The 27,033-nt window shown below is 49.6% G+C and overlaps 1 long non-coding RNA gene across 3 annotated transcripts; it reads left to right on the top strand.

Moving 5' to 3' along the window:
* LOC128146165 (uncharacterized) lies at positions 1 to 25,787 on the top strand. Of its 3 annotated transcripts, XR_008236699.1 has the most exons (6): positions 1 to 15; positions 1,351 to 1,668; positions 11,183 to 11,231; positions 16,637 to 16,734; positions 17,146 to 17,515; positions 23,429 to 25,787. It is a non-coding gene; the product is annotated as an uncharacterized LOC128146165 (long non-coding RNA). The 3 variants fall into 3 exon arrangements; XR_008236700.1 differs by lacking the exon at positions 11,183 to 11,231 and having other exon boundaries at positions 25,421 to 25,787; XR_008236698.1 differs by lacking the exon at positions 11,183 to 11,231.
* Positions 25,788 to 27,033: the final 1,246 nt, after the last annotated feature.

Genomic DNA, 27,033 nt, shown 5'->3' with positions numbered 1-27,033 from the left:
AGCGGCGGGCAGCAGGTAGGAGCCGTGCCGTGCCGTGCCGTGCCGTGCCGTGCCGTGCCGTGCCGTGCCGTGCCGTGCCGTGCCGTGCCGTGCCACGCCACGCCACCGGGCGGGCCCGGCTCCGCGCTGCCTGCGCGCGGTGCTCCGCGGGAGAGAGGCGGTGTGTGTGTGGGGGGGGGGGGGGGGGGTTCGGAGGTAGCGGGGGTCTTAGGCTCCCCCGGAGGAAGGGGGGGGGGGATGCAGGTGAAGGAGGGTTGGAGCGGTGCGGATCCCTTGGGGAGGGATGCGGGAGGGAGGGCTGCGGGGCTCCCCGGAGGAAGGAGAGGGCTGCGGGTTCCTCCCCTGAAGGGTGGAGGGATGCGGGGTACACTGAAGGGGAGGGGGGGGGATGCTGCAGGTTCCTCCCTGGAGGAAGGAAGGGTCGGGGGAGGCAGGTCACCCCGAGTAAGGAGAGGGATGCAGGTTTGCCCCCCTCCCGGGGTAAGGAAGGAAGGAAAGACGGATGGAGGGATGCGGAGCCTCAGAAGGAAGGACGGAGGGATGCGGGTTCCCCGCGAAAGAAGAAAGAACGGAGGGATGCGGGGAAAGGAAGGCGAGGGATACGGGGCAAGGAAAGCGAGGGATGCGGGTCCCCACCGGAGGAAAGATGCGGGGGTCGTGTGTCGTCCCCCCCCGAAGGAAAGGAGGGATGCGGGTCCCTGCCCGAGGTGCGCGGTCCCTGCGCGCAGGGCCGGGGGTCCTGAGCCCCGAGCAGGGGTCGTTCCCTCCGTTCTTTCCTCCCTTCCCTCCCTTTCATCATTTCCTCTGTTTTTTCTGTGTTTATTCATCGCTTCTGTTCCCCCAGATCTTGGCTGAATCCAAAGCATCACAAGTTATTATTTATTTTAACCGGCAGGTTTTTTCGCAGTCATTTTGTTTAGCGAGCGTTAAATGCATTTATGGGTGGGGAAATGTCCTTTTGGTGTTTTATGCATATTTTAAGTTGCGGGCGCAAATTATATTTGCTTTGATTATTACCAGTTTGAATGCACTAATTTGATAGTTATTAAAAATAATGCGGGCTTAATTCTCAGCACCTGCAGAATATCATTTGGTTTGCAAATGAAACAAATTTAACCGTGGCAGAAAATAGGCTGCTCCTGTGTGGTTATCCTGTAATTCTGCTCAAAATTGTATTTTCAAGGGGCCTGATCCTGCCTGTCCCACTGATGCTCAGGAAAGCTTTGCTCTGGGCTCACTGGGTTGCAGGAACAGGGCCACTGGTGTAGCTGTGCACTGATATTATGGATCTCACTGCTAATATTTGCATCTCTTTTTATTCGTTTTCCTCCCTCCTTCATTCCTTAAAAGCCATGTGCCCCGAAGCCCCTGGAGAAGAAGAGGTTGTCTTTTTCCTGCTAATGCTGTAGACTTCAGGGGTTGGTTGTTATCTTTGGTTATCTAGCTGTATGAGTGGTGTCAATTCTTCATAAAGCTAGATAACCGAAAGTAAAAATAACCCCATTACACGCCTGAGGAGGATGTGGAGAAGAAAGGAAATTCATCAAAAGGAAGAGGAGGAAAAGAAAAAATGAAATGGAAAAAAAGGAAGAGAAAAGAAATGAGAGGCGGAAAAAAAAAAAACTGGGGAAAAAAGACAACTTTTTGAGACTGGAATTAAAACCTGAGGTAGGATTTTTTTTTTTTTTTTAAAAGAACCTATTTACCTCCTATGATTTTAAGAAAGAGTTTGCTGATTCTGTGCATGTGAAGAAAACGTCTTTCTTGAGAAAGACAAGGATGTTGCCGCTCTCTCCTCGGCTGTTAACTGTAATTGAATTAACAAAGTAAAACTTCCAATCAGATTATGAATTAGTTAAGTCCAGGACACAGACTACAGATCAAGGATGAACTTTCATTGCGTAACCAGTCGTATAGCATCAGAGAATCCATAAATCAATACAGATTACTGTGTTGGATTATCTGTTTAATAAAGCAGCAACAGAGCAATGTTTATTAATGGTTGTTTTGCACATATGAGCGCTGGATTCTTTTTTTTTTTTTTTTTTTTTTCTCCCCTCCCATTCCCTATCTGTAATATGTTTAATTTTCTTCCCTGACAGATAAAACTTGATATCAGGATTAGAAAGAAGGGTATGGTGATTTGGAAAATCGTTTCTTGTGTTTTTCTTTGTTTTTCTTCCCTAGTACCTCTATCCAAATGCTTTCTTTCTTCTTTTAAACCTTTGTCTATGAACATTTCTTTGAATGGACTCAAGATTCCAAGAGTGGGGATTTAAAAAAAAAAAAAAAATCTAACTTGTGTATGAAACTGTGTGAGACTAATTGGGGAACTTGATTTTGTATAATTTGTCCTCTCTGCAAATTCATGCTGGTCCTTACCCCCTTCACTGGATTATATGTCAACCTCTTCCTTATGGAAACTGAGATTTTTTTTTTTTTTTTTTTTTACCTTCTCTACTGTAGAAGGGAATTTGGGGTCAAATAGGTGAACTGGGTGCTTCCCACTCACTTTTAATGGTCAGACTGGTTGCCTTAGATGCCCCCTGCAAAAATACAGCAACCTATTTGGAAAGGTGTCTTGATGTTGCTTAGAAGAACACAAAGATCTTGTGATGGATTAAGATATACATTATATATAACCTCAGAATGGTGATTTCAAGGAAAAAAAAAAAGACTTCGTAATAATAAAGAACAAATACAGGTGACAGCACCTGAACTTATTTTGGAAAGGGGCAATTATAGCATTGCAACTTTATGAAAACCCTTTGGGGAGAGACTTAGAGAAAGAACTGACTTTTGACCTGTGCTGGACCCGCTCGTTTCGCTCATGTGCTCATAGGGATTTTAAAAAAAAAAAAAAAAAGGCGGGGGGGGCCAGAAGAAACTGTCCCTGGTACCTTGTCTGGGGAAAGGCTGTAGTTCTGGGTGTAATGTGAAAGATTTGTCCTGCTCCTATGATTACTTTAAATTAATAAACAAGATATTTCCCCCACCCATCCACCCATGGCCCTGTAATTCAGAATAATTTAGTGCATGTGTTAACTGCCTATAATGATCTGCCTGGGGAAAGCGTAAGGAAAACCTCCTTTCTGTCTTCCCTTCGAGGTTCATTTAGGTGCTGCTATTGTTCCTGGCACTGTTCCTGCAGCCCACAATGGTGGTGGCAGGGGCGTAGGGAAGTTTTTACAAGCTCTTATTTTATTCCCTGTTCTCTGTTGCCTTTGCTGGTGCTCCTCCCCTGGGTGAGGGCAACGTGCCACTCTCCTGGCCTGGTGGCTTGTCCCCAGCTGGAGGGGGACATTGCAGAGGACAGGGCAACAGAGAACCCGCTCTGGAAAAAATCCGACCCTTGGTCCATGGAAGGGGAGAGAGCATCCTCCACGGATGCTCACACCCTGAGCATCTTATAGGATGACGTTGGACACCCTTAACTTTGGTGGCAGCAGGATGTCACTGCACAGAGCTCTCCTCCTTCATCCCTTTGAGGCGGACTGAGCCAGGACGAGAATGGTCGCTGGTCGCAGTGGCGCCCACCCGGCTTGTGGACTGGGATGTGTCTGCGGGTGGACACCGACATTGAGTGGTGGCCCGTAAGTCCTCGTGCAAAGAGGTGCAGTGGCTCACGCGGGGGATGAGGGACTTTTATTCGTTGGTGAGCTGCCATGTGCCATCCACCATTGGCCGGTATTTTCGTTTGGGGGGGGGGGGGAAGCGCCTTTTGTCCAATCAGGGGTTGGAAGCGATGCTATGTGATCATCTTTTGGTGTTCCTAGGTGACCAATCATGGTCGGTGCGGGGCCAAGGCGGCACTGCCATAGGCTGATGTTTGATGGTGTCACTTGCTTGGGTATAACAAAGGCACGAGAAGGAATGGGAGGATGTGAGCTGGGACGAGGGCGAAACTCAGTGGGGAATTTAACAACCCGGAGCGTAGGGAGCCTGTGCATGGTGGGCCGGATCCAGGGGCAGGAGGTGCCCATGATGGTTGGTGATGGAGGGGATGGGTTTAAAACCCATTGTGCCCGACCTCGGTCTCCGGAGCTTGTGCACCTCATTTCCTGCTGCAAAAAGTGCCCTTTAAAATGGTCGTGAACCCCTGCTTCTGCTCGGGGACATGGTGACACTGTGAGGCTAAAGCATCTCCAGGTCTTCACTCATCCCTTTGTGCTCCCAGCCTGGCAGGGCGAGTGGGAACCAGTTTCACCCCACTCGCTGCTCTTCAGTGGGTGCAGACCATTGGGTGGGTTCCCTGGGGCTTTTGGTGCCGTGAGCTTTGCCGCAGCTCCCCCAGGGTCTGGGGTTGCCGTCGGACCAGGTTGCTCTCTGTGCGGGTGGAGATTTCTTTTTAATTTGGATTTTTGTTGTGGTGGGTGACCATTCCCAGCAGCGGGACTGGCTGTGTGGCTGAGAGCTTGGCTCTCTTGAAGGCCTTTGGGAACATGAACTGGAATAGTCTTGCAAACAGCTGATTTTTTTTTTTTTTTTTTTCCCTTTTCTCCCTGATTTGCTACCGGAGTACACTAGCAATAAGAAAGCCCTGTGTGTTGGCATGACGTTGATCCAAATTGCAGCTTACATGTGGCCATTTAAGCTTGCTTGGACACTGTGATTTGACTGGTTAACACTCAGCACTGTCTACTCTGTTCTCTCTTATGACCACATAACTGCTGGAGACGTTAATAGGAGATATGCTTGCATGTTCTGTGTTGAGAGATTAGCTCTCCACATTCTTTTTCATGCTTAGAAGCAGTGTGTTTGGAGAAAAAAAAAGAAGCAAATGTAAGACTAATTTTTTCTATGGTTCGGTGAGTCATTGAGAAGAACTAGCCTATACAAATATAATTATTGAAAATTATTAATTTCATTCAATATATCACTTTCATCGAGGAAAGAGCTTGTGACTGAGTTGCCTTTAGCTCCTGTCTTTAATGCTTGTGCCAAGGATGCAGAAGTGCAGCAGATCAGTTTATTGTTGAGACCAAAGCCCCTTCACACCACTCTTATAATACGAGCGCTGCGCTGCAGCTGGCACAGCGGGTCGGGGGACGGCCAAACATGCAGAAATACTCGAGCTGGTCAATGCTGCCAGTAGGTATTAACTTTTTCTTTGTGAAGGATAAAACACTTCTATTTTTTATAAATAATATTAGCAAATTCTCAGCCCCAAACTGTGAAAAATAGTTAAAAAAATTTTTTTAAAATCAGGATTTTCTGCTGGCCTTTTACAATTTTAAACTGAAAACAAAAGGAGGCCCTGATGGCTCAAACTCTTTTGAGGCCTCCATGGAGCATGAATTGCCCCTTTTCCTGCCCAACCTCTCCCTCCTACTGTGGTTCCGTGGGCCCTGCGCGCTCCTGCACGCTCCCGCGTGCTGTGGGTTGGGCAGGTGTGGAATGGCACTGCAGCGCAACCACAAAGAAATCATATAGATATAATATAGATATATATGTGTGTATATCTATATATTATTGAAATATATAGATATATTTCCTCCCTCTGAGCGATCACAGCCAGATTTGCGTGGGAGAAGGGATAGTTTTTAAAGATGCTCTTGAGGCAGGCGGTGGCGGCAGCTCGCTCCCAGCAGCTGTCCTTGAAGCTCTGCTGCTGTTTGGGGTGTCGGGTCCGTGCGACGTGTGGTCCGGGACACCTTGTCAGGCTGGGTTTGGGGGTGAGCTCTGGGCCAAGAGAAAGCGTAAGGCTTCCTCCCATCAGTACCTAAAGGGGTAAAAAATGCTTATTGAAGCCTCCAGCCGCTGGACCAAGGCTGAGAGGGGAGCACGTCTTTGTGCCGAGAGCAGAGTCTTTCCTCTTCAAACAATCAGGGCTTCAAAACCCCTGAGCGTTTTCAAGGGAACGATTTTTATGTCGGGATTATGATAAACCGGCTGAGTGGGCGCGCTAAGCCGCCATAGGAATCAGATCAGGCCATGCTTTAATTTCAGCAAGTGGCGGGTGTGTGGGAACGGAGGCTGGGGCGATGCTCTGAATTTACCGTCTGAGCTCTGGGCCCCAGGACCCCTGTTTCGGTGAACGGACCGGAGGTCCCCGTCCCCACTGTGGCTTTGCAGATGTGGATCTGGCTGATGATGCACGGCGCTTTGCAAGGTGCTTTGCAAGGCCTTGCGATGCAATGGCTTTGGGGTGTCCGGTGCCAGTCTCTGTATGGCAGGAGCAAAAGGGAGAGTGGATTTCTCAAATCTCCCCCCCATCCCAGGGTGCAAACGTGCTGGGTGTCCAGCAAATGGGACCGGACGGCTCTCCTGCACCCTGCCCGGGGAAAGTGGGTGGCAATGCCCTGGGGGTGGGGGTGGGGGGACAGCTGGAAGGAAAATGATGAGCTTTGTGGTCTTCAGGCTGCTCAGAGGAGACGGCTCGCCAGCGGGCAGGTCGCTCAGATGCAGCCGGGGTGATTGGATGTGAAAGCGGAGCTGCGGCATTCGTCGCCCGCACTGGCAGCTTTGCCTTTCCCCGTCACCCACCGCTGCTGTGGGAGGTTTTGCTGGCCCAGGCTCCTGTGACAGCATTGCCAGCGGGGGGGGGGGGGGGTTGTCCCTAAAAATAGTCCTGGGGCCGCACTGTGGCTTGCCCTGCGGGGTTTTCAGGGACAGAGATAGAAAGGGACGTGTGCGTGTGAGTCCTGACACCTCCCTGCTCACTGCGTTTCCCCACCGCTGTAAAATGCAGGGGAAAAGGGTGAGAGCTGACGGGCTTTGGAGCAGGCAGGATCTGGCCACCTGCAAAACTGTAGTGGCCGTCTTTTTGCAGAAAAAGAGCTGGGAAGTCTTGGTTCAGGAGCCCCGTGCCAGGCATGGTGAGGGACCCCAGGAATCCTGGGGCTGGGGCAGGGGTATCTTTATGTACTGAAGCCTGCAAGGCTAACGGGGAGGCCTTGGATCGGTGCTCCTGGCTGAATCCATCTCTGGATATCAGTGGATCACAGTCTCGTGCTGCTGTATAACTCCAGGATTTATCCTGCTACAGCTGAGGCAGGACTTGGACCCAGCATCTGTAACTGTAAAGCTAAGCTGTGTAATCCTCACCCAGTGGTGACGGCCGTGGCCTGAGCTCCAGCTTTGACAACCCAGGCTAGGTGTAAAAATCATTTTAATTCCACTTTCAGGGTTTTTAGTATTGCTGGAGCAGAGACAAAGGGAGTAGTGCCAGGATGCTGGTGCAGGAGGAGGGAGTATCTGCCTTGGGTGCATCTGTTGGGTTTAACCGCTTGGTCTTGTGCGATGAATTTTTGCAGGCAGGTGGAGGGCACAAGGTGGAGCTTGCTCTGGGACAGGGAGAAAATGCAGGCTCTCAGTGGGGGCAGGTGTGTGCGGAAAAAGCTGATTAATAAGTGTTGGGTATGAAAAAGACTGGGTATCCATTGGTGTGGTGGGATGGCTTGGCCCTGAGCCCCGCGTGTAGGGGGGGGACTGCTGCCTCATCCTGTGGCCTTGCATTGCTTAGGTCGATGTAGGTAAACCAGGTTTAATTTGACCTTCAGCATGTTCCTGCTTGCTGGAAGCTCAAAACTCATCCCTTTAGAGGCAGGGGGGAAAAAACATCTCCTGGATGAGTATGTGAGCGACGGGTAGGGGAAAGGGGGTCCCCAGATCCTGGTTGCCCTTTCAGAGGCACTGGGTCCCCTCTGGATAGGAGGAAGAATTCTCCCTAAGGAGCCTGCTTTGTTTCATCTGTTCCTTCTCCTCCGGCTTTTAGTAAATACCTACTATTTTAGATAAGAGTGAAATATTCAGCTTTTGCGGTGTTTCATAGGAGTGGATGGTTTTAGGGATTCCCGGGCTGAACCAGGCAGGAATGCATCTGGGCCAAATAACCTTTCTCTGGCATCAGCAGGCACCAGCTGCTTGGGAGGAAAGTGCTTGAAACCCTACAATTATGGGATAATGTATTCCGAGAGAGTTTCTCGGCTTTCTGTCCCTGAGCTGGAGAGTTTATATCCCCTCCCTGATCCTTGTAAAATGTTGCTAAACTTGGATGTTCTTGTCATCCGCTCCTCAATGGTGTCGGGAGTGGGGACGTCCTGCAGCAGCGAGTTGCAGGGGCTTGGGGCTGAGCAGGAGAAAAAAAAACAAACCCTAAATTTTCTAGTGTTTGCTTTGAATTTGCCTCTGCGCCCCCTTTTTCGAGAGAGGAATCATGCCTTTGAAAAGAGCTGGAAGTGCACCAGCCTCCGCAGCCACATATGGAGCCAATGGAAAAACCATGGGGAATTAGGAATATAACTTTCTTTATTGTTCAAGGGAATTAGGCACGTAATTAACTTGGGAACTTTTGATTAATCCTGCAAGGCACTGTTGGTATCCAGAGGACTTTTCTATCTGCTTGGGCTTGGCCGGGAGGTGCAAGGTTTGACCGCTCTGGCTGTGGGGAGGTTTGGGGGTTTGGGATGCTTCACTGGGCTGGATGGGTACCACGGAGAACGGGTGACCCCGGGCCACCAACCCACCTCATGATTTTGCAGACAAACCCCATTCTCTGGAGAATTTTCTCCCTTCTTCCCCTTTGTTTTAGCTTTGAACAACAAACCCCACCAAGTCACCCCAGCTTTTTTTTTTTTTTTTAATGAAAAAAAGTTCCTTTTAATCTTAAGCCCACCCAACTCCAGGAGCATCAGCAGGGCTGGGTGGGTTTCTGGAGGGAGAGCTTTGCCACAGAGCTGTGCACCTTCTTGACACTCTCTGCTCAAGATAACCGCTTATTTTTGGAGAAGCAGGGAGGGAGAGGAGGCCTGCCTGGTCCCACTGCCCATCTCAGCCGAGACTTTTGCCAGCACCAGGACAAGCCGGCGACGAGGCCGGGGCGAAGGCAAGCTGCCTCCCTCCTCCGGTGCGAGGGATGGCCATGGAGCAGGTTGCCATGGAGAACCGGGATTATTCTGCGTGTGTGTGTGCCAGAGCGGGGGGGGGGGAATACTGTAATTTTTTTTTTTTTTTTAAACATTTTCGATGGAGGGTGATGGCCGTGCTCACCTGACCTTGGGAGCTGCAACCTCCAAACCCCATCCCCATCCCCTCCTCCCCTGCTTCTACAGCCCCAGCTTCTGCACCAGCTCCTCCATCGGACTCTTATCTCCAATAATCCCCCCATAAGAGGGCTTTCTGCTTGTTATGACACCCAGTGAAAGCGTGGGAGAAAGATCCTTTCTTCGCCCTTGTCCTCCACAGCCAGCCACTAGCCTGAATGGGAGGCTTTTTTGTGTCTCTGTGTGCCTGACTAATTGAGCTGAAGGACTTGCGTCTGGAAGGGCTTGAAAGGGACTTTTGTTGCTGCTGCAGAGTTTGTGGAAGGCGAATGAGCCCTGCTTTCTTAGGGGACGTGGGTCCTGGGCAAATTTGACTCTCGAGTGCTCACGCCTCCCGGTTCTTTGGGAAAAATTAGAAAAAAGGATGGTGGGCTTGGGGGTTTTGGTTTTGGCGGTTTTTTTGTGGGTTTTTTTTGAGGGCTAGCAGCAGCCCCAGGTGCTAGAAAATTGAGTCTGGCAAAAAAATATCTGGCCCTGGAAAGGCTGGTGAGATGACTTTAAAAAAAAGGCAGGGTGAGATAAGTTAAAACCAGTTAAAAATAACAGTATCAGGAGCCTTTGCCTCCAAAATTAACAGTATCGAGAGCCTTTGCATCCTGCTTTTTTAAGGCCCAATAATCAAAACCCAAATACCCTCTGTGAGCCCAGGGAAAATTGTTTCGTGGTCTAAGGGCGCTTCCACATCCCATTGCATCCCGAGAGGTGATGAGTGTCGACTATCACGAGGTGGTTTGAGTTGTCACTGCAAAAAATTCCTCTTTTCCTCTTGCCCTTGACAGGAGTGGTGAAAAGTCAGGATTCTCCCTGAAAGCGCTTTAATTAGCGCTTGGTGCGGGATTGTCCCCGGCTGACTCCTGGCACTGGTGACCGTGCGAGCGTGCAGGAGGGAAACCTTCTGCTACCTATAATAGCCCCAAACCCCGGATCTTTCTTAAAAAAACCCACAAAGATCCTCCTTAGTAGGAAAACCAAGAGGTTTGCCACAGCAGTTTGGTACTTTAAAGGCTCTTCTCCATTGGGAAGGTTGGTTTGGGTCATCTGGCTGGAGCCTTGGGGGACTTTCACCCCTGATGGTGACTCCTGCTGCCCCATGTCCCATCCCGAGGACTCAGTGTTTCCATGTGTCTCTGTCCAGGATGCTTTCTTCCTGCCCTTGCTAATTTTTCATAATCTGATGCTGGCTTCATTCAAAGACCAGCAGCGCCTTCTCCCAGCCCGAGTTTTGCCCACGATGGGGCTTTGGAAAAGCCCTGTGCAAAGTCCAGTGCTGAGCATCCCATCTGGAAATCACCCACTCTGGCACGAACGGGAAATGGGGATTTTGGGGGGAAAACCACAGCTTTTTGGCAGAAAACGGCCTGGCTGGGCAGAGTCGCTTGTGGCTTTTGAAATGGCAGGTGGTAGAAATGGGGACGAAAGTGGCTGTAATGGGGAATGCTCGGCTGTCTGGCGCGCTGTTTGCTTTGCTCCCGTTGCACGCCTCTCTTGGGACGTGCAGCCCCTGGGCCTCATCAAGAAGCCGCTTGAAATTATTGTCAAGAAATATGTTTCCTTTGTCATTTTTTCTTTTTTTTTTTCCTTCTTATTTTTCCTTCTTTCCAGTAATATTGCAGAGCCCTCTGCACAAGGAATCGCTGTCAAAGCTGCCAGGCTCCATTCCACCCCCTGTGTGGATAAACACTCCCAGCATGTGTTATTTGGCAGTCGGTTTCTAATGCAAAGTGATTAAAACATTTTGAAAGTTGAATTTTTTGATGGGGGGGATGTAGAGGCTGCAAAGGTCCATGGCACCTCTTTTCGCACCCTGTGCCCAAAGGCTGCAGCGTAGTGCCTTCAGGCTGCAAAGATGCTGGAGTTTTCCAGGGCCAAAGAGGTGTATCAAGGATCAGGAAAAAACAGAGCAAATAGTTTTGAAACAGATGTGAATAGTGAAATTTGGTAGAGAAGGGACGTGAAGGAAAAGAGAGGTGAATGAACAGGAGCCCTTTAAAAAAAAACCAACAACAAAAAAACATTTAAAAATCACTTTTGAAAATAGTGCCTAACCCCATTTCACATGGCTCCGCAAGGGAGGTTTTAAGAAATCAAGCAATTTCTGCCGGCACCGTGCTAAAAACACAAACTTGGTTTTCTTCCAGCAGCCTGAAGTCCGTCCTGCTGCAGCTCCAGGGATGCCTTTTACACCAGGTATTTGCTAAGTGAATCCTAACTAGTTACCGTCCCGGATAAATGACAATTTACATGCTATTTGTGTGCTTGTAAGAAAGCATTAGAGAAGTTTGCTTCCTCAGCACTGTGATATGATAATGATGTTGCATATTAGTCATTAGCAATAAGTAGCTGTCGGCACGAGCCTTGCTGGCTGGGCACGGGAGTCACAGCCAGGCACACGCTGGTGCACCCACCAGCATCCCTCCAGCCCATTTTTCTGCACAGCACTTGGCTTTCTCTGCCTCCCTTTATTTTCTTTTTTAAAAATATAATTTCCAATAATTATTAAAAAAAAAATCACCTAATTCCAGTTTTGGAATTATGCATGAACTTGGAAATTGGGGCTTGGAGTCAAAAGCGGATGAAGGGAGCAGAGGAAGGCTTGCAGGTGTCAAGCTGCCTGTGTGCTGGAGGCCAGAAGACAAATAAAGAAACCCAAATTGCTGGGGGGTTTGTTGGGTTTTTTTGGTGTTGGGTTTTTTTTCTTTATTATTATTATTTTATGTATTTATTCCCCCCCATCTTTTTTAGTAGGGAAGGGGCTGGCTCGCTTTTTTTTTTTTTTGACATTTAGGGTTTGCCGAAGTGCTGAATATTTTACACTCTGCAGAGGCCTTACCAGGCTGGGACCAGATTAATGAAATAAAAGGGTTTATTTTTTTACAACTGGCCAGTAGTCCTGGGCTCATGCATTTCAGAGCATGCCAGACTGCCTGTAAAACAATCATTTTTATGGTGTCTCTAACCAAGCCCCTAAAATTTGGGAAATTCTTGCCTGAGCACAGATTATTGCTCCTGCCCCCAACAGCTTCCAGCTTAAACAACAACAGTTTTTGAGCAGATGGGAAAAAAAAAAAAATCAAATGTGGGTATTGGAAGGAGCTATAGAAATAACAGAAAAATCAGGAGGTTTTAGTGCAGATGAGGCATAATTCTTAGGCAAACCACAGCAATAACATTAAAACGCACTATTATTGCTAATCAATAACAGCATCACTATAAAATATTTGAATTATGCAATGCATCTATTTCTCTGCTTTACAGCTCATTGTAATATTCATAATTCCTGCAATCCCTACATTTGGTGAGCGCGAGGTTATGCACCCGGGATTTCTCTGTTTCTGTTCCCAGCACTGGGGCCTTTGCATTTTTGGGGGCTGGGATGGGGAACTGGGATTTTTCCAGAGGTTTTGGAGGAGCGTGGCAGTGGTCCCACAAGTCACGCTCGCTGCTGATGCTGAGCACGTTTCCAACGTTCCTGGAGCATCCCGGGGTGCTGGGGTGGGTCATGGGGAGGCGGATCGGGCCCTGGTGCCACCGTTGCCATCCCTCTGCTCCTCCCTCCCCGGACGATAACAGCCTCATCCAGCACTCGGGGAAACTGTGTCATTTTATTATTTTTCTTCTCAACGCAAAAGCTGAAAAAAACCAAAGCATGGGATTTCGGTGCATTTTGTGACTTTTCTTTTCCAGCCGACGAAGAGATGGTGGCTCTGTGCCCGTCCTGGCGAGCGGGTTGGATGTAAACAGCTGAACCCTTGTGGCTGCCATAACCCTTTGCCGATGCATCGTGGGGAGGGTTTCACCTTCTGCCGAGAGCGGCCTGCTTTTCTGTTCCTTTTCTTTATCTTTTTTTTTTAATTAATATTTTTCTCTTTTTTCTTGTTTTTGTTTTTGTTTTCCTTTTTCTTTTTTTGTTTTCCTTTTTCTTTTTTTTGTTTTCCTTTTTCTTTTTTTTTGTTTTCCTTTTTAATTTCTTTTTTGTTGTTTTTGTTTTCCTTTTTCTTTTTTTTTCCAATTCTGCATTTAAGCCTGCTTTGTCTCGTCTCCTGCCAGTGCATTTAACGAAGGGGCAGCAGCTCCGACGCCAATGGGGTTTTTTTGTTGTTGTTGTTGGGGGGGGTTCTGGTGCTTTGTTCCACCCGATGCCCTCCCTGGGGATCACGGGGCGCCTGCGGAGGGGTGTGGGTCAGGGTGCCCATGGGTGAATGGGGAAACACAAAGCCCCGAGGAAGACACGGGGCTCTTGTTATCCTGGTTGTGTGCGAAAGAGTTAACCCATTAGAAATTCCGAGCCCTTCTTCCGATAGTTAAACCTGATTTGCATGCATTTGCATAATGAATGTCATTTGCATTCTTGGAGGTTGGCTACTTCTGTGGGAAAAGTCAAAGCAGGATTGCGGGGAGGGCGAAGGGGGGTCGGCGAAGAAAGAAGGGAAGATTTTTTTTCCCCGCACCCCACACACATCCCTGCCCCTCGCCATCCTCACCCAAATGCTCTTTTTTTTTTCTATTTTTCCCCTTCTTTCCCCCCATTTTTCCCCCTCTCTTCGATGCCTTCCTGCCTCTCCCTTCCACAGGATGCACAAAAGCCAACGGCGGATAGGCCGTGTGTTGAGACGAAGCGCATCCCTTCCCTCTCCCCCCCCTTCCCCTCCTTTAATTTCTCCCTCTAATTCCATCTTGGCTCCTGTTCCCAGCGCCCTCGCGCGCGGGGGGCTGCGGCCCCTCTCCCTCCCCTCCCCGCGGGTGCATGCGTGCTGAAACGGTAGCAGAAAGGGGAAAAAAAAAAGGTGGGAGCCACCATTTTAGGCAGCCGATACATAAAATGGCCGATTCTCTTCCCCCTTGGTCCTCGCCATGCGGTCTGCTGCATCCCTGCAGCATCCCAGGGATGGGGACCAGGGATGGATCCTGCCCACGGCACCTTGGGTACCGCGTCCTCGCCGCAGGGCATTTGGCTCTGTGGGGCATTCGTCCTGGCCTCGGCCGTGGGGATTTTCCTTTTCCCGCCAGCAATAGTCTCGGCACGGGGCGTCGTGGCCACGAAATGCTCCCGGCCACACGCAAAGCACTGACCCACACCCAAAAATTGACCTTCTTTTGTTTCATCTTCAGTTTTTGCAGCGGGAATGGCACCAAAGGCAAGCGTACAGTCTTTTTTACTGGATTTTTTTTTTTTTTAAATTATCGTTTAAAATGACCTCCACGCCACATGGAGATATTGTGAGTTTTGAGGCTTGGCTGCAGATTTTTTGCCTAGTCGCAATAGATGATATTTGATTCTTTGTGTATTGTGATAGTATTAGGGAAACAGCTGTTTAATTTTTTTTCTTCCGCCCACTTTTTTGGACTAGAAAAATTCAACACACTCATTTTTCTGTTGCTGAGACTGTTTCATGGCTGTTTAGGAGGGGGAAAAAAAACCCTCAATGTGAAACATGAGCAAATTCATCCCCTCTTTGTGCGTGATAGGCAGAGGCGTGAGAAGTTTCACCTGGTCCAGATGATTTGTGGGTACGAAGTTATTGCACTAAGGTTAACAGGAGAGAGGGGAAAAATCACTTTATACAACATACAACCTGGTGGGGTGTGAACTGATTCATTTTGCTACAGCACTTGAAATAATTTGGGGTGGTTTTATCTAAAGATCCCATTGCGAGAGGCTTGTGGTTCAGGTGAAAATCTTGGTGTTACATGAGGCTGGGTTTGTTGTTCTTTTCAATTTCTCCCCATCCCTCTGTTGCCATGAGACCTAGAAACTTAAAAGTCTAAATATGCTGAGTGAGTTTAACCCTGGTGTGATGGGAATTTTGAAAGCAGATTAAAAATAACCAGAAATTTATCCATAGAAGAAAAATAAATCACATTTTTTTGCTGATGGGCTGATGCCAGAGCCCCAAATGTGCCTGGCTAGGGTCGTCCCCATGGGGAAGAGCTGCTCAGCTCGGCCCAATCCCGGTCCCTGGTGGGGTCTGTAAGGTGGGAAGGGACTGGGGAAGTGGTGACCGTCACTGTTGTATCCCTTTTGGTGGCCTCAGCTGCTGCCCCTGGGGACTGCAATGCTTTGATCCCAAAGCAGAGCGAGGTCCCTGTGAGATTGCAGGGTGTCCCTGCCCGTGTCGGCAGATCCAGCCCGAGCTGTGAAGGGTGTGCAGCCACGTGCTCCCCTCCGCCTGACAAACTTGCTTATTCAGGAATGGGAAATACTTTCCTAAAGCTTGCAAAAATGCACTAAGGCTCTTAGCTATTTGGCTAAGCTGCATCTACTTAGTTGATTTCTCACTGCTTTTATTTATAACCTTTGGTCCACACGGGGGGATTTTTTTTTTTTTTTCTTCCTTTTTTCTTGTTCTTACCCTGGGATGGGGAACATTAATTGGTTGGAAGTGGGGCTGGAAGGAGAGGACGGGTCTGGGCATTCCCACTCTACTCCCACCAGTGCCACTCACTCACTCTCCATCACTTACTTAATTTCCACAGAATCGGATTGTCTCTCTGATTTCTGTAGTGTTATCAATGATTTATGGGACTAATGGGCAGGAGAAAAGGCTCTTTCTCTGGCCCAAGTGCCTTCCTCTGTTAAACAAGCCAAGTAAATTCTGCACTGGGCGTTTAAATCAATGTGTAGCCTGTGAATAGCCATGGACAAAAGCAGAGTTTATATAGATGAAAAATGCATAAAATGAATATTAATACAATACTAAAATAAAAAATAATTTTGTAAGGATACTCCAAAGCAATATGGAGCAGTGGCTGGCAGCACGAGGGTTGTGACTGCTTGGTTTTGTTATTTTTAGGCAGGGGTGCTGCTGGTGCTGGGGCTCTCCCACTTGGTTCCTACTGCATCAGCAAGGGGAAAACCCCGCAGAGAGCTGGGATTAAGGTCACGGGGATGCACCGTGTCAGGCTCCTCACTCTGCATTTGATCCAAGCATCTTCCCTCGATGCAGTTCCCACTGGTGATGGATCTCCCCTGGCTTGGCCACGGCAAAAAGCTAGGGGCAGCCCGGCTTTCTCGGTGTCTGGATAAATCCCTCCCCAGTTGCAGGATGCTGCTGGGTTTGGTTTTGCCTTTCAAGTGCCCTTGGCAGAGCAGCCACTGCCCTGAGCAGGGAAGGAAGCCTGGAGAACATAGCTCCCCAGAAGGCAAACGAAAAAATAAAACAAACAAACAAAGTGGTTTTTTGACTTAGATTTATAGTTTTTGGTCCTCCCTCGTAATTCCTGAATACTTGGTGTTGGCAGGATTGCCACCGTGACCACAGCAGGATGCTGGCTGGCACCATGCTTGGCAGGGACAAGGAACAGTGATGGTGCAACAAGAGCTTTCCCCTATTTCAAATTCCCCTGGAGCAGACTCCGGTTCCTCTCGCTCCCTACAGGGCTGAAGACCTGCCGGGGCATCTCCACAGGGCTTGGTTTTGGAAACCGGCACAGTTGCAAGGATGCTGAGAATTTTCCAACTGACTTCTCTTCCTCCTTCCCCTTTTCTGCCAGAAACGTGACTGTAATCTCCCTGTTCTGGTGTAATCCAGCCAGGGGAGGATGAGGCTGGCATTTAACGCATTCCCATCCTCTTTTCTTTCTCTCCCTGCCAGGGAGGAGCGTGGGTTCACCCTACGTGATGCTCTGCTCATTGTCTGGCTGGCGAATTGCAGTTCTTTGGCCCCAGTGAAAGTTCGCAGGCAATTTCCTGGTAAGTGGATTTTTTTTTTTTTTTTTTTTTTTGAAGGCTTTCCATAAGCTCTTACACTGGGCAGTCTCTAGCGCCGGCATGCCACTGGGATGGGCTGTGTCCCTGTAGCAAATGCTTGGGGACTGGTGTGAGACCACGGTGACCACATTATGGGGAAAAAGAAGGGCCAAAACTCCATGGTCACCAGCATCTTCCTCACCATCCACATGGCCTGAAGTCTTGAACAACCATTGATTTTGTTCTGTATTTAACATCTGTTATCGTGGATTTGTTAACTCGTAATCCTCAAACCTTGTGAGAGGTGTCTTTCCCACCCACAGAAACAAAGGGCTCCTTTGGGGTTCTTTGGCGGGTTTTTTGTCTTTCAAATGGAAAGATAAGGTGTTTCTGTTGCTTTTGTTTTTAACTCAGATGGGCTCATTATAACATGAACCCAGGAGTGGGGGCTATATGGAAAAAACCCCACCCTCCAAAAGCCATGAGACCCTGGCCATGCAGAAGCTGCCAGCAGGACCTGTCTTGCAGGACCCTCAGCAGAAGCCCCTCACCACGGCTGATCCTGTGTGCACCCTCCTCCTCCTCTTCCTCCTCCTGCCAGCAGACCCTGGCCTGGATGTAGATCATTATTTGCACCAGCATCCACCCAGGCTGCTTGGGGCTGCCAGCCAGCACAGGGCTTCAGCGCGGGGACACCAGCACCGGTTCAGGGACAGATGGGGTGGAGAAGACACCTGGACGTCCCTGTCCCGCTGTTGCGCATCACCTCATGGGCAGCTCACTGGTGAGACCGGGGTGGGATGTGGGTACTGCTCCGGCGGGTGTGGGGATGCTGCATCTGTCGAGGGATGGGGACCACAGGTAGACCCTGGGCCCGTAGGCAGCTGGCCTGAGGTGGAGGTGATAGGCAGGGGGAGAGTGGCTGGGAAGGGACAGTGCGTTTATTAATGAGGCGCAGCTGAAGCAGGTCCTTTGCCAGTGGTCAACTCTGAACCACAAACTCTGCATTGTTTCCAAGTGGATTCAGCACATTTCCCTTCTCCCCCTCCCTTCCCCTTTCCTCTCCTCTCACCCTCGCACAAAGATGTCATTGTGCCGGGGACTTGGTGATGGCAGCGTTGTTATTTGGTCCAAAAAAAAAAAACCCAACGCCAAGAAAAGAAAGAAGTGGAGAGGGGGGGACCCAACAAGGTGAAGAGGTTTAAATCAGCTTAGCCCAAATGCCAATTAAAAACCAAAGAGGATTAAGCTTGTGATCAGCAGAATAGACAGTCATTGTACCCGGACGAGGGGGTTTCCCTCCCCAGGCCCAACGCAATCGTGCCACAGGTCTCACTGCCGATCATCACTGCTATCCTCTCACGGCAGGACAGAGCAGTGCAGGGACTGCCCTTGACCCCTGGGTGCCGGGCTGCCTGCACCCATCGGATCTCTTGCCCGTGGCATGGGGCAGCGAAAGCCCCATGGGTGTCCAGTGCAAAGACCTTTTTCTTGCATTTTTTAAGTGTATGCAAGGACTCTTGCCTTGGCTTGAGTTCAGCCGAGCAAGGAGAGATCTTGATCTCTCTGCCAAGGGGAAGGTCTTCCCTGAAATAGGCTCTTGGTCTGAGTGTGTCCCTCAGCCGTGAGCTGGTGGAGGGCCCCTGGGGTGAGGTCCTGTCCATGTGTCTGGGCAGACACTGTCCCCACCTTGCTAGACCTCCATGTGCAGCCCTGCTCCAGCATGCCCCGGCGCTCGTGCTGGCTGAGAGCTCTCACGAACGGCCGGACCGGGCTGTGGGGGCTGTCAGTCAGACCTCTGCTCCCGAAGCAGCCAGCACATCGCCTTTGGTCCCGGGGCAGTGGCGGAGAAATGCCAGGAGCATCACATGGGCTGTCCTCCAGCCAGTGGAGATCCAGAGAAGACTTTCTACTTCTCTGCACTGTGGCCTAGAGATGACATCTTGGTGCTTTCTGTCTGGTTTAGTCCTCCTATGCCATCCACCAGCTCACTGCTTGCATGGTTTGAAGTCTAATGTAGCCAGAAACCATGGTCCTTGTAGCATCCTCACCTGCGGGAGAGGAACCTGGGATGGGTGAGGTGGGTGTGGGTGCCTGCTTGGACGTCTGCCCGTGTTCACACTCCCACAGCTCACCCAGCTCTAAGCATCTCTCCCAGTACACCAGTAAACTGGTAAAACCCCAGGAACAGGAAGATGCTCTGTACCAACGTGGCTGCTGTTAACAGGGATCGGAGTCTGCAGCCATGGTGGTTTCATTCCTGACGCTACCAACAGAGCCATGAAGGCAAATCCCCCTGCAGCCAAAACGGCTACACAGGTGAAAAAGTGTGTAGCCAGACCAGGGGTGTCTTTATACCACGCTGGCAACTTAAAAAGGGTCTTTGCTTAGGTAGAAAGTGTAATTATATGCTAACTTTAAGGCTTTTCTGGAAAGGAAAGGTGCCAAGCGTAGGTGGGAGCCAGGCCAAGCTGGGAGACATTTAAGGCACATCAGTGACAAATTCTGGTGGAGCTTCAGCATCTCCATGTCTGGGTCTGGGTGGGTTCACCCTGAGACCCCCTTGTCTTTTAGCCTGATGCTGTCTGGCAGTTGTGGGTGCAAAAGGACCCCCTGCATGTCTTCCTGCTTCTTCTCAGGGTCTCTGTGGGGTGAATCCTCTCTGCTAAGGGGGACCATCACCTGGCTGAGGTGACCCTGGTGCTCAGTGGATCCTGCTGTCCTCCTTTGCATGGGAACCCAGGGATGGCAGCGATGGAGCCTGCTCCAGCCCCAGCCATCACCGGGCAAAAGCTCGTGGGAGAAGCTGAACGAGATGTTGCTGCTGTCGGTTTTAGATGCAAAATGCTCCTGGCCTTGAGCCACAGAGAGGAAAAAGGAGCAAAAGGGCCTTTTCTCTGAAGAGCAGAAGGAGAAACATCCCATCTCTGGACCAGGAGCCATTTCTCCTCGATCCTGGGCATGGTTAGCATCAGCTGAGGGACCACAGTCATGGTGTGATGGACAACTCCGGTGCCAAGGTGGTGGATGCTCAGGCAGCATGGCATGGCAGAAAGCAGGGATGCTGCGGAGTGAAGGAGATGTGCTTTGGGGGATGGGGAAAGAGTGAAGTCTCAAGATGTCACGGGCCGGGAGGTGCAATGCCACCACCTCTCCCTTGTGCCGCCACCATCCCTGTGCCCAGGGATGCCCACTGGCACCCAGCAAGCACGCAGGCTGTGGGAGCGGGGGAGAGGGGAGGATCCATCCCCCTTTTGTCGCCGCCGTGTAATTTATGATATGAGAGAGGGCCATTGTCTGGACCCATCCTGTATTTTTCCGAGGGCTTTGCCTCTCTTCCCAGACCCCCGCTGTGCTCCTGCTACTGTACCGTTGCTATGGGACGTGCTCCCTGCGCTGCGGCTATGCGGGGCAGTGCTGGGGAGGGCTGCCCGCCGTGGCCGGACCCATCTGGAGCCCCGAGCCCCATTGCCGGCAACCCAGCCGCTCGACGGCCCTGTTGACGTGCTGAGGGCCTGGGAATGGGGCTTTCGGCCCCTCCAAGTTCACGGCCACCGGAGGCATTCAGCTGCCGGAGGAGGAGGGGGGGGCAGCGGGATCTGGGGCGTTTGGCTCCATTCTCCCTTCCCTTTCAGCGCCAGCAGTGTCCTCGGCGCATACAGATCCCCCGTCCCTTTCTCCTCCTGACAAGTGCGCACATAAATAAATTACCCCACCGGGCGAGTGTGGAACAATCTGTCCCCTAAATTCTATTCATCACCAGACAGGACCCATTATTCCCCCGATTAAAGCCGCTGGAGTAGCTTGCAAGGGTTACAGTTACTCTGTCAAACTGTAAATAAGACACTAAAAATAAAGGGTGCTGGCGAGAGAAGGGGGAAAGGGAAGCCAGACTAATGCCTGCTGCTAGGGAAACCGAATGAATCCCTAATGATGCCTGTGTACAAACTGCAAATAATGAAGGAAAAGTGACAAACAGACCTCGGCCAGGCTGCGGCGAGGTCCTCACTCGACGGTGGTGGTGGGGACCTGCTTGCCCCTTCTTCTGGGGAGAGCCAACAGGGAGCAGGACCCCTTTCCCAGGCTCCTCTGAGCAGAGCGTTTAAGCCCTTGTGCTTAACTTACAGAAGGGTTTAGGTCTTGCAGATGTGTTTATTTTTCAGGCACAGAAATCGCCTCTGCTTGAGCCTGCATCCCTTTTCGAGGTTGCACAGGGAAAATGTCCATCGCCTGTGGCCTCAGGGCAGCGGGCAAAGAAGCAGCGCCCAAAACTTCAGTTTGTATTCTGCTGTTAGGAGCACTGCATGGAGCTCTGATGTAGGACAGGGCTAGAACCAGGGTGGGGGTTTAAGTCTGTCCATCTGCCCAGAGCCTGTCCCCCGGGGAAGCAAGGATGCAGCCCGGGCTCCTTCCCACCCGCAGCAGGTCATTGCTCTTGTGGCTGAGACAGAGACCTGGAGCTCAGACCTGGGTCTTCTCCTTCCTCTGCTGCCTGTGATAGATTGCAGGGAAGAATGTCTCCAGCACTAGAAAACCTCCTTGGATAAAATCCAATTCCTTTCTTGCTGCTCTCTTACCAGCCAGCAAAGATGGGGATGTTCACCTCGCAGCAGATCCTTCTTTTCTTCCTTTGATACTTTAGGCCTGAAGAGCTAAGGCAAAAAATTATCAGTGATACGCTCATCTTGGGTTTTTCTTAGTTCCAGAGGGACTGAGATGTGAGAGTTTTATTTCAGGTCCAGCTCAAACTATTCCATCACCTGCAAGGGGCTAAATGCTGGAATGCTCCCTGTGTTGCTCAGGGAAATATTATTTTGATTCATGTTATGCAAGCATGTAAAAGATAGAGCAAAGAGAGCTCGAGCTGTGCCTGTTCAGGTGGATGCTCGCTCTCAAAAGGAGAAACCCAAGCAGAGAAAGTCTTGCTGAAGCCACACAGTATTTGGGCCACAGAGCAGATGTGTCACTGGGCTGGAAACTGAGCTTTCATCCCCCCAGGTCTGCGCAGATCCATCCTCCTGCACAGCCCAGCAGTGCTGGGGTGTCTCTGGGACCTTATCTGCAAAAAGCACCAAGAGAGAGCATAAGCCGAGAGCAGGGGGAGCAGTGAGATGCCAAGCATGGCACTCACCCATTCTCCCACTGACAGCAACATTGCAAGGGTCCTTGTGCAGCTAGAGGGCTTTTTAGGGATATGCTCCGGCTTGGGGTTTTCACAAAGCTCAGACATCTTGAAAGGGATTTTTCAGGCCGGCTGAACTTGTGTGGAGCCCAGTTGCATTTCCCAGTCAGGTCAAACCTGGGCTTAGCAGATTTCTTCCCTTTCCGTCTTAGGAAAAAAAAAACCCATCAAACCTTTTCACCCCCAATTTCTGGCTGTGAAGCCTCATGACTCCACAGCAGCATTCCTGGGGCATTCCCAACGTGGGGAGGTATGTGCAGAATTTCAAACAGCGGCACATAGCTCCACATCTCCTGTGCACTCCCCCACCTGGACTCAGTTATTTGGGAGAAACTCCAGGATGGAGCAGCAAGATTTATTATTGCTACTAGTAATAGTGATGTCTGTGTAGCACGCATAGACCCAGGTAGGTGTGTGTAGGCGGTGATGAAGGAAGAGGTGTCTCTCCTGTCTCTCCCCTCCAAAATTTACCAGCTTAGTTGGAAAAAGAGAGCGATTTGGAAAAAGTCTCCTGACCAGTAAAGGCTGAGCAACTCAAACCCAAACCTGGGTTGTCCTGGTGCTCCCCAGCCATGGAAATGGGCAGCTCTTCATGAAACCTGCTCTCTGGAGGTTGCCTTTAGAAGAATGATGGGCTTAGAGAGCCTAATCTCATCCTGGAAGAGGGTTTTGGTCCCATGAGCTTCACTCCTTTGGCAGGGATGGCTTTGCCTGAGGACTCAGGTCCTGGGAGCAGCTTTGGTGTCAGGGATGCACTCAGGAGTATTCAGCTACTCTTGAGATTGCATCGAGAATGGCAAGACTTAATAAAAATGAACTTACTTGCCTTTTCCTGCCTGAATCTCTTGGGTCACATTTTTCAAGGTTTCTCTCAACCTGTAAAAATATGATTAGTGCTATTTTTTCCTAACAAAAGCTACGATTCCCCTCCATGTTAATCACTTGGCTCCAGAAACACGAGCTCTAGCATGGTGTTTTATGAGACTGGCAGTTGTTGGCTCTTGAGCAAAGCAGGTTTGCCCTACAGCCACCTAGAGAGATGAAGAAAATCAGACAGTCCTCGATATTAAATATCTTTATACCACTTCTGAGAAGATCCCGTGCCTACTTGTCACTCTTTCTTTTCCTCAAAATACCTCAATTTTTTTTTTTTTCTATTTGTGGATGTAATCTAGATGTGTCCATAAACCAAAAGTTGGCAGCTCACTCTTCTCTTACTGGGGCATTCAAAGATTCCTCAGCAAGGTCCGAAGGGCTGCTTAAGGGCTTGCGGAGGCCATGTTTCAGTAACACCACTGCCAGTCCCCTTCCCTTTCTGAGGATTAGGATGAGGCAAATACCTTCACTTTGGTTTAATTCTAAATACCTGATTCTGAAGGTGTTTGCTGGCACGGCATGCATACAATGAGCACGTGTTTGCAATAATAGCCAGGTAGCTTGCATGGCTAAATCACTCTGGATTTTTTTCTTTCATTATAACCTCCTTTTAAAGCATGTTTAAATGCTTCCCCACAGGCTAATGCGAGGGCTGTTAAGGGCTTCATTTGAATAAATAAGTGCACAGGTACAGGAGGAACATCACCATAACCCCCTGGAAACCCCAGTGCCAGCAATGGCATCAGAGGACTGGCGAGTGGGAGAAGGGGCTTGATGTTATATATTCCATAAAGTAGAGTAATTAAGTATTACTAGTTTTGATGACTTCAAACAGAGTGACTCCAGGAAATAAGCCCCTTCTTTATAATTAGTGGGATTTCCTCTGCATCAAATGGAGAGATTGATTCTTTAATCTGCTCACATGCTTTTGATTTGGTCTTTCAGCTGCTTGTACCAACTGCTTCTACTCCCTGCTCTTGCCGATAAAACCTTGCAAAGGAGATTTTAGGAAAGCATGACCTGAGTTGAGGTCTAGGGTTTTCTTTGTGTGTGGCTGTTTTGTGTATTTTTAATTTGCCAGACATGATGATCATGATGATAGCAATAATAAAAAATAACAGACACACAGATTTTTAACATCCATGTATGTTTAGGTCAAATAATTAGGGTTTGGGGGGGTTTTTTGGTTATTGTTTTCTCTTCCCAGCACACTTATTGGCCCTGGTGCATGCTCTTTAAGTCCTGCAAAGATCATCTTGGCTACCTGTCTGCAACAGCCCTGAGCTGTCCCAAGTGGGGCTTACTGCAAAATGTTGCTCTTGTAGGAGAGCACAGACCTAACGCTGGGGTCTGGCCAGGCTTTCGGCATTTCAAGGGCTGAGTTAAAATAAGGACTTGATTTCTTAAGGACTTGGGATGTGCAGAGGAAAGAGGCCCCTTTTCTAGAGTATTTCAAGTGTTTGGTCCTGATTTAGGACTAAACCCAGGACCTTTGGAAGCTCTGTCTGAAATCCCCCCAAACGTTGCTGCTTTCCAAATGAAGAGTTCAGGAGGGAGCAGGAACTTGCCCCCCCTGCAAGTGCAAGAAGCCGATTGTGAGCAACCGTCTCCTTCCTGGGCATGTCTGTGGGGTCGGTGGCACCATATTGGTCGTAGGGAAATGCAGTCTGGGGACTGTGCTGGTTCCAGGCACGGACTGAACCTACCCTGTGCTACCCCTGCCTCCAAAATAGCTCAGATCTTGAATCATTCCAGCAATACCTGGCTGGATTTCTTTCTGGCACATGAGGTTCTTCTGGGACCGCTGAGGAGGAAAAAAAGGGGGAAATTTGGGACTATGTTGTTTTCCATCCACTTTTTAGTCCTGTTGGAATTGTGCAGCATGGGCAAGAGAAATGCTCATGGTGCTGCACCTCGACTGCATGCCATCGGGTGAAAATCGGAGGATGCTGGCTCTGCAGGGAGTTGTCTGGGTAGCCGTAGAGCAGGGACTGGCATCCCAACCACAACCCCCTCCTTTTTGGGACTGGCATCGCTCTCCGTGCATGTCTCACACACTAATAGGGTGAGGAGAGCAAGCACGGGGCTGTCCCCACCACGGTTTGGTGGTCACAAGCCTGCAGGGAGGAGCCGTGGGAAGGCGGTCATGCTTGAGCTCACCTGGAGCCAGGATCAGGCCCAGGGGTGCGGGGGATAACTGCAGAGGAGCCGGTTTAGTGTGCCCCTTGCAAGCCTCCCCTCGTCTGGAGCACTGTCGAACACAGATCGTATAATTAGGGACCCAGTGAATACGTAACTGTACAATTATGCAAATAGTGATCAAAATCACTGTTTTCAGCAGAAATGCCTGAAGATCAAGACAGAAGCTTCATGCAACCTTAATTTAATCTGGTCCTGCAGGAGTGGGGAGGTCTGATGGATGACCCAACCTCGTGCCTGCCTGTGATTAGCAAAGCTGGGGTGGGAGGCGGGGGAGAGGAGTGCCAGAGCATGCTAAGCAAGGGCTCGGCACGGCCAGCGAGAGGGAAAAATGGCACTGGGATCATGTTAGCATGTTGGCAAACCAGGAAAGAAATAGCAGAAATGGAAGGGCTGGTGTTTACAGTGATTTTCTTTTTCTTTTGATTTCAGGTGAATAACACAAGGCTGGAAGAAAAAAAAGAAGAAAAGAAAGAAAAAAAAGTCTCCAAACCCAGGAAATCTGTGTTAATTGCTTATGAATGTCTCTGTCTAAAAAATTATTGAATTGATGTTGTCGTGCTTTTTTTTGACAGCCTGTCTGTTACTTTTTTTTTTAAATATTCATGCACTGAAATCTAATTACTAGGCAAATTTAATGATAATGAAATGAAGGCACTTTAGCAGAAAGCACAGGGCCTTGTTAATGTTTTCTCAGCCTCTGTCTTGTTCATATTTTTAAAATTTTTTTTTTTACAACTGCCTTTCTTGCATATAAAAAAAAAAGGATTGCTGAAAATAAAACTTGGATTGCTGAAAATGTTTGTGGTGGCTCTGTTTATAACGACGGGGAATTTGCAAGGTGATTAAAGGTGTTTTGCAAAAATCAAATGAGCCTAACCTAATCAGATAAGGCAGATGAAATATTATTATTAGAGAGATAACATTAAGAGCATGCCTGGAGGCTTTAACGAAGATGAAGACTCTAGTGCGCTGTGCAGAGGCAACAACACCCTTGCCATCTTCTGGACCTCTCCAGCCCCTTTCCTGGGCATAGGTCTTGTCTGTGCCCTCCCTAAGCCACGCCTGGCTGGACAGAGCACACATGCAATGGCTGGAGTGTGGTTGTGATTGATGAAGAATGCACATGATGGATGGAGCATGCACGTGATGGTTGGAGCATGCACGTGATGGTTGGAACGTGCATGTGATGGATGGAGTGTGCTTGTGATGGTTGGAGTGTGCACATGATGGAGAACGCATGTGATGGATGGAGCGTGCATGTGATGGTCAGATCATGCACCAAGCTCCCACCACCGCAGCTCCACCTGCTCTAGGTCCCTCCTGCAGCCCAGCTGGGGAGGCATCAAGCAGAGTGCTAGCAGCTGGGTGGTGGAAACCAGCTGTGGTCCCACCCATGGGCCTGAGGAGATGACACTTGAGACCCAATCAGGGCAGGGGCTGGCCTGGGCTCCTGGGGCTGATGCTTTATTTAAAGGAGGGCATGGGAGGATTTTGGTTTCCCTCTAACTTCATCTCAGCTTCTGACTTTGCTGCAGGCTGTGATGTGCATCCATGCTGGCGCTGGTCCTCCTGCATCTCAGCTCTTAGGTTGGTCTCTGTTATTTGTATGTGCTTAAGGGTCTGGCTGTTTTCTTGTTGGTGATGATGTTAAAGGTTTTACTGAGGGTGTTGATGGTCCTGATCATCTTTGTAGGGTCTGCTCTTCTGGAAGACCTTAATGAAATTGCTTTTGCAGTGGTTGGGGTGCCCTAGTGTGGGTGGGAAGGGGTGCACAGCTGGACTTGTTGGCTGCAAGTGGCTGGAGGCCAAGATGGCATGATGGGTCTCATCCCTCAGGTAGCCCCAGCAGGATTTGCAGTGTGAAATCTTTGTGGTCTTTGTTTCTGTGTGCCCTGTGTACCTTGTAGGAATGAAGTGAGATGGGAATTTGGGAATCTGTAGACCTGGCTGTGAATGTAGGTAGGCAGAACTTTTTCTCATCAGAAATGCTGCTCTTTGCATCCTGGGACGGCACTAGTGCCAGCCCAGTGGGTTTGCACACC

This window comes from Harpia harpyja, chromosome 9 (assembly GCF_026419915.1).
Source record: "Harpia harpyja isolate bHarHar1 chromosome 9, bHarHar1 primary haplotype, whole genome shotgun sequence".
NCBI lineage: Eukaryota > Metazoa > Chordata > Aves > Accipitriformes > Accipitridae > Harpia > Harpia harpyja.
This window is presented reverse-complemented; position numbering and strand designations above follow the sequence as displayed.